At 39.2% G+C, this 13488-nt stretch overlaps 1 long non-coding RNA gene across 1 annotated transcript; it reads left to right on the top strand.

Annotated features, from left to right (window-relative positions):
* Positions 1–263: 263 nt before the first annotated feature.
* LOC106942569 (uncharacterized) lies at positions 264–1525 on the top strand. The gene is made up of 3 exons (XR_001423656.1): positions 264–380; positions 461–524; positions 1310–1525. It is a non-coding gene; the product is annotated as an uncharacterized LOC106942569 (long non-coding RNA).
* The last annotated feature ends 11963 nt before the right edge of the window (positions 1526–13488 follow it).

The following is a 13488-nucleotide window of genomic DNA, read 5'->3' on the forward strand; positions in this document are numbered from 1 at the left end:
GTGATTGTTTAATATTTTATGGTTTTCTGCAGAATTAATGTATTTTGTCCAACATCAGACCCCCCCCACCCTGTTTGACTTCAGGTACAGAATCATGTTCCTTTTCTCTCAGAGACTTTTGTCTCATCCGTTCACAGAATATTTTTCCAAAAGTTTTCATTAAGAAGATTTTTCGATAACAGGGGACGGATCTTTGTGACCTTTTGGTTAAAACTCTCCCATCTTTATTACTGTTGAATCATGACCTCTGACCCTTACTGAGGACGTGAGGCCTGCAGGTCCTTGCATGCTGGAGCCTCCAGAGTGAGTCAGGAGCTGTTGGAGTGTTTTGGTGCTCCAGCTTTACCCAGTCAGCTCAGGGAGAGCTAAAGATGCTGCAGGTTTGTGCTGCCAAACTTCTTCTTTCATTTCTTTCTGCTCCTTTTGCACCGTAAGGCTCGCTCCTCTAACTGGTAGTGAGATCTGAACTACCAGTGAGACTTGGGCCATGAAGTTTGTCATGCAGTGAACTGTGAATGCAACTGGTGAGTTGTGAATAAAATGTTTGTTTGTTTTAGCATGCTAGTGTTGGTAGCTAATGCTAACTGGTTTGGGCTGCATTTGCAGCTGATGGTAACATAGTTCAACATTTTAAGAACTTATTGAATTTAAGTTGGTATCATAAATGAAAATGCCTCTTAGGCAGGTAATGCATTCTGTGAGATATTAATATGGCACATAAACCAGTGAAAAACCTTGAATTATTGGTGAGGAATATTCAAATTATACACATTTGTGAATATAACTGCATGTATTTGTCTGATTTATGTGAACACAAGAACCATTGAAAAATGTCTAGTTAAGTTTTTAACTAGCAGTGATAATAATTTACTAGTCCTGTTAATGTTAATGCTGGCCAGGTGACCTTATGGAGTTTAAAGATACTGAAATCAGATAAATAAAATCATGGACCGTCTTTGTTTAATGTGTCTCAGTTGGTAACTTTGCTGATTTGTGTCTTCTTTGCATTTTCAACAAACCTTGTGCACATTAACTTTGAAAGTTAGCTGCAGTATTGTACATATTCCTGTTTATTTTATGGGTTATTCTATGTATGTTTAATTTTTTGTGGTGTTTCCTTTAATTTCTCCAGATATGTGGCACTAAAAACAATCATTATCCTCTATTTCTTAATAATTTCTGTTAGCTCCAGTAGTCGTTCCGTCTGAGTTTACATAACATCTATAGTAGCATAATCAGTGCTACATTTAGCCTTTGTAACCGTCTGATAGATGTCAGTGACTTTGTTCTCATCTGTTCTTGATGTTAGGTGTTGGGTTTAGAGACATGATGTTTTACTTACTCAGCCTCTGAACTCTAAAGAAATCTGCAGAGAGGGAAATACCTCTGGTACTCCAGGCATGCAGATACATTTCTGCTTCTGATGGATTTACGTTTCAGGAGAAGTGAAGAATTGATTCAGTGACCTGTCGCCATGCCAACGCATGTATCCATGTCCTAAATAAACCTGAGAAGTGTTTTTAAAGGAGTACAAATGTCTGTTTTTATACCCAGACTGCTCTTCTGTTCATCCAGCAGCCTTTTCCTTTTCTTTAGACCATCAAACTTTATGATTGCATTAACTTATGAATGCCAACAAGCCACGTTTAATCTTCAACCTCACAGCCTCAGTTTCTGTCATTCATGCCAGTTTTCAATTTAAGTTGAATTGTAGCATTCCTGTTGCGGTTCTTTTGGCTTGAAATGACACTAAAGTCAGTAAATATACCATTTATGAAGCAACATGTAGTTCTCCATTAAAGTCTGAGGAACTGGCTGCAAAATTATATTTGAAAATGTGTTTAGATTTTTATATAGAGGAGCAGAAAATCATGCAGTTTTTTAAACAAGGGAACACAATAGTATTTTAAAACAGTTTTAATTAAAATTAGTTTTATTTGTGTTGTATAATTATACAAAGTTCCTACTGAAAAATCTGGATTTTTTTCACCATTGTAGGTAAATATGGAGAAAGTGAAGATTTGTCTGATTTGATTAAGGATGAAATGATTTTTCAGTATTTCATTTTATCAGAGGTTTGATTTTATCCTTCATTTACCGTTCCCTATGTATTCTTTTTGTCCTTCCTATAAGTTACCAGATTACATGTTGGTAGTTAGAGTAATAAGTTATTTATGGAATAATTCAGCGTAAAGTTGGAATATTTTGTTAATAAATTCTCAGACTTGATTGGAAATAAGCGTCAATGATCGATCCTTGTGAAATGTTTCCTCTGTTCCGTGGTTTTGAATTAAATCATTCACAAGAAACTGACGAGGTTCACTTAAGATCCCAGAAATTAATCCTAATTATGAACAATTACATCAGCCAAATGCAAATATTGATTCTCATCTTAGCGTACGGTTTATTTTTGAAGCAGTGAATTTCTGACTGGTTGAAGACTCTCACACAGGACTTTTGACAAATTTACTTTAAAAATGGTTTAAACTCAACAAATTTGATTATAGGAAAATTGGTAACACTTTATTTGAAGGGGTGTGCATAAGACTGACATGACACTGTCATGAACATGAAGAAGTCTTTATGAATGTGAAAGTCTATTAAAAATGCCAACTTTGCATTAAATTTTCATTATTTACAAAATCATGCAAAGTTGGCACTTTAAATGGACTTTTAGGGCAACTTTGCATTAAAATGTCATTATTTACCTCATGACATCAGTCATAGACATTCATAAAGACTTCTTCATGTTCATGACAGTGTCATGTCAGTCTTATGCAGACCCCTTCAAATAAAGTGTTACTGGAAAATTATTAGCATTAGAGATTATGACATGCAGGACCAAATAAACAGAGCAAGCATTAACTCAGAACCAGGTTGAATAAATCAGGTAACAAGTCATAGAAAAAACAATAAATCTATTAATGTCTTGACCTGTGAAAAAGTTTAAAAAATTTCTCTTTCGCCAACAGTGTTTGTTATTTTATGAAACTGCTGCTTAGCTGAAGCCTTCTCCTTTCTCCTTCTCTTAAGATTAAAACTGAACTTACAAAAACAGATCAGGTCCCAGGACGACCAGGCCGACTTGGACCGGACCCGATCCACATGGATACTGGAGCAGAAATGAATCGATCTGACGGAGCTGCTGTAGGAAATGATCAGGCAGTTACCAAAGCATCCAACAGTGAAGGAGAAGAGCGTAGATAGGTAGTCTTCCTTCGACAGCGTTGCCAGACTCTGGTGAAGCAGGTTAAAGGTTTGGAGCTGCAGCCTGGTGGCTGCATCAGCAGTCTGGGTCTCTGGTTTGGCAACATTTCTCTGGGAGGTAAAGGAGCCGCAGCAGTTCATCCGTTCTGCTTCATTTCTGTTTGGCAGCGATCAAGGACTTTGTCGCTACGCGTTTTAAAAAGCATAATTTAATTTAGCAGCACCCGGAGGGCCTTTTTCTGCTTTCTTCTTCTTCTATTAATTTTTAAGCATATTAAGATGTTCCAGAAATCTGTAAATAACCTTCGAAATGAGATCCATCTGGTTCAGTTATTTCTTCCAAGCAGGCTGGGATTAAAAGCTCACATTCAGGTCACACAGCTTCTGGTCGCTGCTGATTAAGAAGCAAATTCATTATTTGAAGGCATGTCTGGAATCCTTGAAGACTTCTCCAACAATCTGGCTGATTAAACACCAACAGGTTCCTCCTTCAGACAAACCTGATGGTCTGAAGCTCAGCTGGATAAAGAACCCAAAGCAGCTGTGAATCATTCAGTTTGGATTTGAAATCTGGTGCCTACACAGACCACAGCCAAGACAACACAAAGATCAGTTTGTGTTGTCTTTGTAGGCTTCGTCTTCCTAACCTCCATATTTCTCTCCCTTTCCAGCTGCCATCAGTACAGAGAATTTATCAACCTCCCCAGCACTCCCAGTACTCCCAGTAGGGAGTTTCCACAGCTTTTCCACAGGTGCTGAGTGACCTCCACACACCGGGGAACAGATGTTAACATTTGTGGGATTTTAGTGAAGGTAGGAAAGGAGGCGGCCTGGTTCTGTCGCAGGTTTCAGTTTGCATTACGACAAAAGTTTTTCATCTTGAATTTCTGGTGACTTCAGTAAAAATCCATTTCAGTCCCTTCTGGTCCGTTTCATGAAAGTGAGCAGCTGCCTCTGCAGGACAGGAGGTTCCTCACTGACCACAGGACACGTCAAACTGAAATGAGGCTTTTTATGTTCCTCTTGGACCGATAAAGGAACATATCCTTTGAGTTTGAGTCATTTTGGTGCTGATGCTCTCTTATCAACTTAACATTTTCTGATTTTGTTCACATATTTAACTCTGAACCTGCCCATCTACTGGACTCTGACCCGTCTCCTTCCTGAACTGTTTGCAGTTTGAGTCGATCCAGATGCCACCTCCAGGCGCTTAGGAATCAGAAACACGCATGAACCTGACTCTAGGAGCTCTGCAGTCTGTGCTGGCTTCTTTTGATTTTTCCATCATGTCAACGTGTTTGATGTGCTGCTTTGAAATGAAAATCTGTAAAATAGCTCAAAGAACCACAGCATCATCATCTGCACTTTTCTTATCTTTCTAAAATCTTTTTTCAAAACTTCTGAAGTAGTAGAATATAAAATAAAATCTAAGATGTACTTAAAAGATTATTGAGATTTAATGGAGTAAGAAAAACTTCCAGTCAGGTCATTTGAGTTCTTTCTTTTGGAAAAGCTGCAGCCCGTTTCAGAGCCGTGACCGTCCCACAGCAGTTTGTGCAACTTTCACTAAATCCACCGAGTCTTGAAATGCAACACTGCTGCTCTTTATGGGTCTATGAAGACATGAAAAAACAACAGAAAAGGTTAAAGGAATGTGGCTCAGAGCATTTTATGATGCTGTCGTGAAAGCAGAGATTACCAGAGAGGTTTTTGAAGAATTTCACAGGATTGTCTTCCAAAAAACACGAGTCTGTCTGCTGTCTCTCCATTAATGTTTCTATTTTGTGTTTTCTTCTTTTAACAATCATCTTTGTTGTTGTCTGGTTGGTTTTACCCATGAAAACAATCATTAATCTTTCTTCTTCTGAAACATAAATTACAGCTGGATAAAATTTAGCTTTTATTTACTTCTGACTTTTTTCCATTGATTGCAGTTTTAAAAGTTTCCCCTCTCTCTCTCTGTCTCTCTCTCTCTCTCTCTCTCTCTGTCTCTCTCTCTCTCTCTCTCTTTCTCTCTCTCTCTCTCAAATTGTTAAAAGCTTTTCAAACATTTCCACAAACTTCTTCAAAATGTGTCAAATATGAAACAAGTGAATGTGCATCAACAGTGCTTCACCATTCAGAGTCTTTTACTTTATATACGAATAAAATCGTTTCCAGTTTATATCCAGAGTAAAACAGGAATTTAATCTCTTCCGTCTGCCAGGAGAGAAGATCAATGAGATATTAAAACATTTTAGATAAGTCATATCTAGCATAATATTTCTCTTCAAACGGTTTTCAATTCGGTTTTATATGTTATAAAATAACATTTAGCATATTTTCTCAACTTTCCAGCAGCACACTGATCAATGGTATCCAAAGCTTTTTTAAATCTACAAATATATCTACAAAATAATGTATTTTGTCTTTTCAGGCACATATTTCATTAAATATTTCCATCAAGGCCGTTGAATTTGAATCATTTTTATGAAACCATTCTGATCTCTGCATAAAATGCTGCCAGTTGCTTCACAAATCGAATCAGCAAACATATAATTTCTCTAAAAAAGTTTTTATTTCAGGATTTGAGAAAAATATTTGTCACTATTTTCATGAGGTAAAATAACTTTGACTACTGTCATATTTTCAGGAAAAACAATAATTTTTCACAGTAATATTCTGTGTAATGTTGGCAGTTTATCATATTGTTTTGTGGTATTTTTGCCTCCCGTGGCATTTTAATAACATTGAGAATTTGACTCTTCTGTAGTATAAAGACATTTTAATAGCAAAGTTTCATTTGAGAGTTTAACTGCTTCATTTGTTTGCTAAAGTATCTTAAAAACACAGGGGTGCATATTTGGATTTTACAGTTTTAACTTCTTCATGTTCAAAACGACTTTCCCCTAGAATAAAAACCATAGGAATCCCAATTAAAGTCAGTTTTTATGCACCTCTAAATGGTTATTAAATCACAAAGTGTTTATTATTAACACATGAGATGACCTCTTATGTAATCCTGGAAAAACATTAAGTCATTACTCATTTTTACGACAAAAACAACAGAATAAGTCAAAGCGGCCTGTTTGAGCTGGAGGTGTTAAGGGACTACCAAACGTTTCAGGTTCCGACCCAAACTCTACAGACGGTTTATTTGACAAAACCACAATCCCTCCCTAAAATTTACATTGCCACAGTTCCCATGAGCAGACATTATCTCTAAAGTGAACATTAAAAACATTTTCTTTGGGAAAAATCAGATGCTAAGACTCACAAATGAGTCTGCAAGATGAAATAAAATCCAAGGGGCTGGACAGATGGAGTAATCTCCTACTGAGGGACTCATGGCTGATTATTTGGTTTAATAACACATTAGCTATTTAGCAGGATAGATATGTGCTGTGGGACTCTGGGGCATCTGGGTGGCTTTTAAGGACCTAACTGTGTCAACGTTCTTGGTATAAGTGGATCTTGTTCATGAACAGCATCTGATGGAGATCACGGTGTCTGGTTTGGAAACCTGGGACGGCATCGTTGATTTTCGCAGATACTTTTGTTCTCTTGGCTTCTTCGGACCATGACCTCCACCATCAACTGGAGTGAGTGTAAAGTGGTGAGGAAGAGAGTCAGCTTCACATTTCTACAGTCCTGGTCCATAAAAATATGGACTGTCAATGAACCAAACTAATTGAAAAGCCTGTTCACCTCCTCGCCTGTGGGGGCACTGCACCAAGAACCACAGAAGGAAACAACACAAAAAATGAAGAAAACATAAAAAAGTGTAAACAAAATTAGAGCAGTGTCAGTTTTTTTGCAGTTGTACAACTGCGAAAAAGCAGCTATTTCTTCTGCTAGCGCTAAACTAGCCCGTTTGTATTTACCCAGAATGCCTTGTGCTGTCGTCCACTTCATGCATTTAGAGCAGTCTCCTGTCCGCTTGACATTTACATATCAAAGTTCACTTTACCAAAGCGAGACCCAGGTTTGTAGGCGAACAGAGTGGTAAATCTGACTCTAATCCTTCTGTCCTTTTTGCTAATATCTGGTTTGCATAATCTCGAGTAGCTGCTGATCTCCTTCACATCTGTTTCTTCTCTAAAGTTCTCACAATGCATTTCTGCCGTCAGCCGCTGATGTTTTCCTCGGCCTACCTGCTTCATGTCTGTTACTTGGTATCCCAGCGGTTTGTTTCTTCTTCCAGATGGTTTTCTCTGGCTGTGGCCAGTGTTTGTTCGCTGGCTCTGATTGATTCTCCATCGTCACATTTTACCATGGAGAGCTCTCTGCGTCTAATGTCCGTTGAAACCTCAAACTGCAGAACGGCTAGCAGTTGATAAATGTTCAGTTGCTCTTAATTCTTGCAACATCTTTTGGAAACTTGATACGTATTAGAAATATTGGTATAATCTTGTTCAAATCCGTTACCTCTGTGTTGGTTCAGTTTAACTGACACTGTGATTTTCATGGGAAGGAAAATTCAATGTGCTTTGAATCTGAGTCTCCAACAGATCTGATCTGATTTTAGGTGAAGGTCTTTGCAGGCCTGCAGTCGGTCCAGTTGGAGGGAACAGCGCTGTGAGAGATGCTCAAAGCTTTGGATGTTGCTGCAGAACCCAAACCTGCAGCTCTAAACTGGTCCACAACATTCGCCTTGACCTGCTGGGTTTCCTCGGTCTTCATGATCCTGGTTGTTCTCTGATGTGCACAGTAAAAGTTTTGACATTTTCACGGAACAGTTGCTTTAATACCCAGATAAAATTACACACAGGTGGACTCAGTTTACTTTAATCGGTGTGGAAGTCATTTGATTCTCTCAGGTTTTAGCAAAAAAAAAGAATCTAGGTTTATTTCTGTTGTCCACTAATGAGACCCTGCCTGTTTATGTTTCCTCTTTTATTGAGGTGAATCACACATGTTGGGACAGCTTGTTCATTTCATGGGGTTTACAAGGTCTTTTGGAGCTGTTTTTGGGGGAACCCAACCAAGTGACTCTTTGGAGTCCTATTCACCACAGGATCTGCTTCCCAGATGTTTGGATTGTCCCTGTGAACGTCCTATGATGGTTTACCACAACGTTTATCCTCGGTTAGACTGACAGAAAGTCAGCGAGACAGCTTCCCCTAAACCTGGCCCCCGAAAAGATAAAACAGCCACTGAGCTGCTTTTTGAAGTTTTGTCGTTTTCCTGGTGTTTTCTTCCAGCTGACCTCGGAAGAGACCCATTAACAAAAATGCAGAAATATTACCTGCCAAAGTAGTAGTGAAGCTGAAAACGGCTCGTTTGGGACTGAAATGATGAATGGCTGATAAAGGATTTGTAACATCCTCCATCAGTGTGCTTGTTGGGCTGAATGAGTGAACACAGACCTCACCCTCCCTCAGTTTCACCTGGAGGACGGTGAACAGCCGTGAAGCCGATGTGTTGGTAAAATAAGGCCAAAGTCTCAGCCTGTCACTCAGCAGAAGGTGTTTCTGATCGTCTGAACCCCGGATAACGGAGGGAGAGCATCTCTGGGTCTCTGACAGCATCTCTGGGTCCCTGACAGCATCTCTGGGTCCCTGACAGCGTCTCTGGGTCTCTGACAGCATCTCTGGGTCCCTGACAGCATCTCTGGGTCCCTGACAGCGTCTCTGGGTCTCTGACAGCATCTCTGGGTCCCTGACAGCGTCTCTGGGTCCCTGACAGCNTTTGGCAGTTCAACAGACGGATTGCAAAATGACAATAATGATTTTGCTGTTGCACCACCAAGATTATGTCTCCAATATACTTTTAAGTTAAAAAAAAGTTTTTTGTCTTTGAAGCTAGTGTGATCCAGGGCAGAAGATAGCATAGATAATGAAGCAGAAAGTCACATGCAGGTTTTTATTTCTCTCCTGTTTTTCCCCTTTTTATTTTTTGAATACGCTGGCATGACAGGAAACGGTGTGACAGCAGCTTATTCACTTCGCCAGCTCACAACCCTGACACTTGAAAAATACGCTCCACCGAGAGATTACAATAATGGTGACAGCAACACCAATAACGACGACGCATCGCCTCTGTTTCAGTGAGGCTGCTGCAGGACATGAGCTGAAGCTTTGTGCTTGTCCTTCAACTAAAACAGCTGAAATCAAGAGCCAGATGCCTGTAAATGTTTGGCAGCCCACCTGCAGAGATCATTTACAATTGAGTTAATTGAATAATGTGCAAGTACTTTGCAATGGCAGCCTAATTAATGGCTAACAAGGGATTGATTCATACAGTTGGCAATGCATGCAGCGTTCTCAGACAATATGACTCTGCTCTTTGGGTATGTTAAATACAGTTTTTGTAAAAGAAACATGACATTTTGTTTCCTCTCATCAAGTCAGTTAAAGGGTTTGGTCCTTGATTTTTTATTTTTTTTCACAGACACATGCTTAGAGTCTATATTTAAAATAGCAACTTGAAGTTAGCGACTTTTTTTTTTTTCATTTTAGAACGTTTTGTGTCTACAGAGCATTTTCTTCTAAACGTGTATTTTGTTTTTGTCACTATGGACAGAGGGAAACTTGTTTGTCATGTTTTCTTCAGTTTATTAATTTAAAACAAACAAAAAAAACAACAATAAATAAGTAAATTTTATTTTAGTAGCCAGACACCGGATTAGCGAAGTCCAAAAAAAAAAAAAATCCCTCCCTAAACTTGTTTTGGGATGTGTATTGAATTGTTCATAGTCCTGGAAGATCGGCACGTTTTTATTTTTAGCCTGGATCAGGAAGCTTGTTAAAGTAAGTGGTTTGATGATCTCAAAGCTCTGTCTGGTGGGTGTGTTTGTGCGATGAAAAGGCCGGTATGATTTTGTGTTTCCAGCCTATAAAGACTCTTACAAACACCAACAACGCATTTTAAAAAATGACTGGAATCTGACACAAGGAAGCCAAAACAAGGGAAACATGGCGATTTCATTTAGCTCTGGAAAGAAGACAAACAACAGAACTTTGTAAAACCAGTAGATGACAAACCAACACATAAACTAACGCAAACATGAGGCGACAAAGGCATGGATGACTTTGTAGTACCTCCTGTTTTTCGTGATATCGCGATCGCGGACATTCACACAAAATCAACAGATACCAACAAAAAATAAAACGGGGACTGAAATATAACCACGAGGCACTTCTACCATATGGGATCCTGATGAATGATCTTAGATGAATTGAGATTTTTTCATATCTTACCTTAGTTTTGGCTAGCTTTGTTTATTTTGCTTTGGCATTCTCCTACATCTGTTAGCTTAGTTCAGCTCCTTGTAGCCTTTCATAGGCATTGTTGACTTACGGATGTACGTCTGGAAGTAAGAGACTTCTGTGTGTTTGTTTACCATTTAAATAGGATTGTCTCTGAAAGAGGTGGGGCTGCTGCAAAATTGCCTTTCTGATACTAGTGGAGTTAATGGTGTGTTTTAATATCCACACCAGTAGTGAAAGTAGTGAAGACTGTTTCCACCCATCTGCCAGAACAACACAACAGACTTTAGCTGCGTTTCCATTGACCATAAAATTGCACACATTGGAATTATTGAAATAAATTTCTCAATGAAAACACACCAACTAAAACAGCAACACGTTTTTCGATTAAAATGTTTTGGCACTAGTATGAGGTGGTTTTTTTGGCTGTATCGAAATTAGTGTGTTCTACAAAACTGCAATGGAAACACTTTTTTTACGCATCACACAATCAACAGCTGGATGTTACTAATAATGGAAAAGATAGAAAGGACAACAGGAAGTGGTAGGAGGAAGATGGTGCGACATATTTTGACTTATCGCGTGAACAAAGTTATTCGCATGTGATTTTAATTGTGTTTCTTACACAATTGAGGTGTTTCCATTAAACATTTCTGATATTATTGACTAAGTTTTGCTCAAGTTTGTAACGGAAACTCGCAGGAATCCTTCTGAATTCTTTAAGTCTCTTTGGTTGTTGTGCATCAAGAGCTCGGACCCCCTGAAGAAAGATGCTACTTAATCAATATCTTCTAAAAATTTAATTTCTTTTAATGTTACGCTTTTGATGTATCTGAACTGACAATAAATTAGTTGCTTCTGGCTACGTATTAAAGTTTCTCATGTGGAACACAATCACTCAAAACTCCAATTCAAAAATGATCAGCACTAATAAAAGGTTAAAACATGTCTGTCTTTGTGCTTTAAATGACATCCTACACATAGATGCACAGCAGTCCCCCGTCTGCTCTTAGCCTTTAATGAGCCACAGTTTAATCTGACACAAATCCAAACCCTTCTGACCAGATGAAACACCAAATCAAATGGTGACACTGAAGTCATCTTTTTAACCTTCAAGGATGCAAATTTGAACCCTTGAACGAGCTTCATGGTTGTCTACCGACATTTTTTCATCTTAGTAAGGGTTTAGTGAAATCCGTTTTAGCAAGACATGTATGTTTTGGCGTGAATCTGAGGCTGAGTGTTGAAAAATGTCTTCTCTTTGCAGCGATTCCCCCTCCACACACCTGCTGTGTGGAGAATATGCTAACATTCGCGGTCGGCTACGGACACGGAGACCTCGAGTTTACACAAGTTTTCACCATTCTCAACAAAAGCTGAAAGCATCTGCACAGCTTTATTCAGGCCACTGTGAGTAAACACCAACTGAACATACACAAAGACAGATGTAGTTTTTTTTTTTTTTAGTTTTTTTTTAACTTTAGCTGAGGAGCACAACTGAAACTGTTTAGCGTTCCTGATGACATGGAATGTATTTTACTGCATTCGCTCTTTAACTCTGCCAGGCTTTGACGTGGTTTTGGGAATGAGCAAAAAGATCTCTCTCTCTCTCTCTCTCTCTTTCTCTTTCTCTCTCCCTTAAACATTTATAAGCTGCAGGGTGACTCTGTAGCAAAGAGGGAGAGGCGGTCCAAAACCCAGGAAACTGCTTCCCCCACCAAAAAAAGCAAACCAAACAAATGGCACAAAAACGTATTTTTCAGATGGCATCTGTAAAAGGGGCCTTTGTACCCTCAAAAATCTGCTCCAACCAACTAATCGCAGCAAAGGAAAGGGCAAGTGGAAAAATGGAGTCAAAAGAGAGGGAGTACGCAGTGTACCCGGTGGGAGGAGGGGATTTTCTAACGGCAAAAGATGTATTTTGAGGCAGACGTCTCCTTCTGGAGGCTTCTGATACGCGGTTCCACCAGAAGGCCTTGGCGTATCGTCAAACCCATCTTTCAGCAGAATCTCTCTTTGCATGAAGGAAGATTCATAAGACCCCAACAGCTATATCAGTTATTTTGTGCAGAGATGCTGCACATGAGTTGTTTTTCTTTTTTTTTTTGACAATCAGCTTAGTGGGTACATTGGCTGAAGTGTTTGTTCAAGAGGAAGAAGCCCAACGCATGCCAATCACCTTGTCTCCTAGTCCCGAGTCTAGAAACCTCCTATCGTCGCCACTCGGGCCTGTGGCTGCAGCGTCATGAAAGAAAACCCATTTCAGTCTTTCTAGCCATTTATGACAAAATTACATATGTGCAGCCTCCAGCTGTTGGTGTTCTGAGCACTTAACAGCACTCCATAGATCCAAGGCTGTCAGAAATGTGCAATGAAGCATCTTTTTTCCTGCTGAAAATGAAGAGTAAAGGATTGCTGCTGGTAATGACTGTGCTGAACAGACGTTGGCTCATTGCATCATGCGTCATTTTCAAAGAGAGTTCAGCCTGAGGTCTGAAATTTGTTCTTTACATTTCTGAGAAATCAGACCAAAAATTGAAGATGTTGGGCGTCATGACTTCTACGCACTGCGACTATTAGCATCATTAAATGGTAGCTTGGGACTTTGAAAGTAGGGTACTGTTAAGAAGTTGCAAGGTTAATATCCTACGTGGAGAAGATAGTGCTGTGGTTGGATTTTCTAAATTCCTACTTAGAAATACAACAAATGCACTTCCTGTAGTTGGTATTCCAACCAGAAATTATGAAATCTCCAGAGTTGTACGTATTTAATTACTCTTGTGACAGTTTCTGTCGTACAAAGTAGTGTATAAGTTTGATTGTACACATGTTGCTGTGGTATTGTCTGCTTAAAATTGAAAAAACTAAATTTTTTGGGCTGCTTGGTGGTCCTGTTCTTAGCATTGTGGTCTTGAAACCAGAAGGCTATGGTATAAATCCTGACCTGGGTTCCTCCTGGATACGGTTTCCATGTTTTCTGAGTTCATGCATCGGTTGTCTCCAGGTACTCCAGTTTCCTTGTAGGAGCAGGATGACACCTTACTTCAGAGACAAGGCTGTTGGATAATTGTTCTTTCTAATTTGTCCTTTG

The sequence above is a fragment of the Poecilia latipinna genome, unplaced genomic scaffold, assembly GCF_001443285.1.
Source record: "Poecilia latipinna isolate Pla-1442-1.1 unplaced genomic scaffold, P_latipinna-1.0 Scaffold4389, whole genome shotgun sequence".
Lineage (NCBI taxonomy): Eukaryota > Metazoa > Chordata > Actinopteri > Cyprinodontiformes > Poeciliidae > Poecilia > Poecilia latipinna.